This window comes from Salvia splendens, chromosome 21 (assembly GCF_004379255.2).
Source record: "Salvia splendens isolate huo1 chromosome 21, SspV2, whole genome shotgun sequence".
In the NCBI taxonomy this organism is placed as follows: domain Eukaryota; kingdom Viridiplantae; phylum Streptophyta; class Magnoliopsida; order Lamiales; family Lamiaceae; genus Salvia; species Salvia splendens.
The window spans coordinates 9,384,691-9,386,651 of record NC_056052.1 but is presented as its reverse complement, the minus strand read 5'-3'; the positions used below and the strand labels follow the sequence as shown (position 1 = coordinate 9,386,651).

Here is a 1,961-nt window from a genome sequence, read left to right as displayed (position 1 = left end):
TTGGGGGTATGATTTGATTGTTTAATTTATTGTTGGAAAAAATGCATTTTGTATATATTCATCAACAAATATAAAAAATGATTTTATTTTCTTAACATAGTTCTTTTTACACAAAGAGTATGTTAAGAAAATAAAATCATTTTTTATATTTGTGGATGAATATATACAAAATGCATTTTTTCCAACAAAAAATTAAACAATCAAAACATACCCCCAAATCCAAAACCCTCATCCGCCGCCACGACCGCTACCGCAACCCCTCCGCTTTTTATTTTTTAACTCTCTTTTGCTACATGATTTTTGTGAGGTGTCATTGCAGTGATAAGATTTATGAGTAGCATTAATTCATGATACCTTTTATGGGACAAAAGGAGGTGATAGATGAATTTCTTAAAAAAGAAACAAGAACAAGATACAACTAATGGTGCTTCATTCGGGCTACGCCTACGGGCCTAATCAACACAATTTGGTCCGTCTAGCCCGAAACCCAAAGTATCCTAAAATGAAATCAAATTTGTAGCAAGAGTGGGACAAATATGAGATATTTTCTTTTTGTAGTATAATTATTATTGTGCAAAACCTAGAAAAGAGAAATCACTAGCATTGCAAAAGCACAAAAAAAAACTTGACATTGATGTAGTAATTGTCTCTTGAGAGTTTAGTTCTTAATTTGATGTCACTGTGCAAAATTTCACACTACCATCTTCATTCTTATACTAACTAGAATTCATGGTTAATGCTCTAAAGAAATTAAGCAGAGGTGGTAAAAGAAGTATACTATGTAGTATGGTTAAGGCTCGGTCTCTTCTTCTTCTTCTTGCCCTTCCCCATCCCGTTCAGCAGCCTTTTCAGGCTGGGTCTCTTCTTCTTCCCCCTCAGCAGCTTCCTCGCTTGCTTCATCCACCTGAGACGGATGAGGTAGAAATATCCTAGTGATGATCGTCTCTACAAGCTCTTCAGCCTTATCTTCCATACGTGACTCGCATTCCTTGATGAGCTGGCGAAAGGGAAAAAAACAAAATGAACAAGCAAGAATCTGTTAGATAATGTAGGAATGACAATTCAACAACACAACAAAACATAAGGAACTCAATAACAGGAAATGATAGAGATTACCGGGAAAAGCTTAGGTTCATTTCTTGGTCTTATATTCACAATATTAAGAATCTCTGCCTTTGCAAGGTCAAATTTTTGGCACTCGCAACAAAGTTATCGATAATTTCCCTTGTTTGATTGCAAGCAACAGTCCCCTCTAAATAATCAAAAACCTAAACGGAAAATAAAAAGATATGAGAGATGCAATAAAGAAGTGGTAAAATAAGTTGATGATCATAAATAGGAATCGCCAACCTTGAACTCAGATTGAGATACGGTTGCAATAGCTCGTGAGGCATACATTCCAGCCCCTCTTGATCTCAAGAGATCAAGCGATTCAAAATTAGTGAGAGCGCCGGCGTTAGCCTCAATTCTAAAATAAAGTAGAGAAAAAGGTAACTGCTTCATATGTTAATTCTCACTCTATAAAAAGCGGAAATGTGTAGAAACTCTCTATACGTACATTTTCATCGATAGGATGCTCACTGCTTTGAGCGCTAAAACTTGTTTCAGTTTATTATGAGTTGTGATTTGGTCGACCAGATTTGTGATGGTGGCTGCAGTCGCCGGAGCGGAGGGGTTGTGGTCACGGTCGCGGCAGCGGATGAGGGTTTTGGATTTGGGGGTATGTTTTGATTATTTAATTTTTTGTTGCAAAAAATGCATTTCGTATGTATTCATCAATAAATATAAAAAATGAATTTATTTTCTCAACATACTTTTTTTACACAAAAAGTATGTTAAGAAAATAAAATCATTTTTTATATTTGTGGATGAATATATACAAAATGCATTTTTTCCAACAATAAATTAAACAATCAAAACATACCCCCAAATCCAAAACCCTCATCCGCCGCCGCGACCGC

The 1,961-nt window shown here is 35.7% G+C and overlaps 1 pseudogene; it reads right to left on the bottom strand.

Moving 5' to 3' along the window:
* Nucleotides 1-790: 790 nt before the first annotated feature.
* Nucleotides 791-1,566, bottom strand: LOC121784188 (annotated as a pseudogene).
* Between the last annotated feature and the right edge of the window lie 395 nt (nt 1,567-1,961).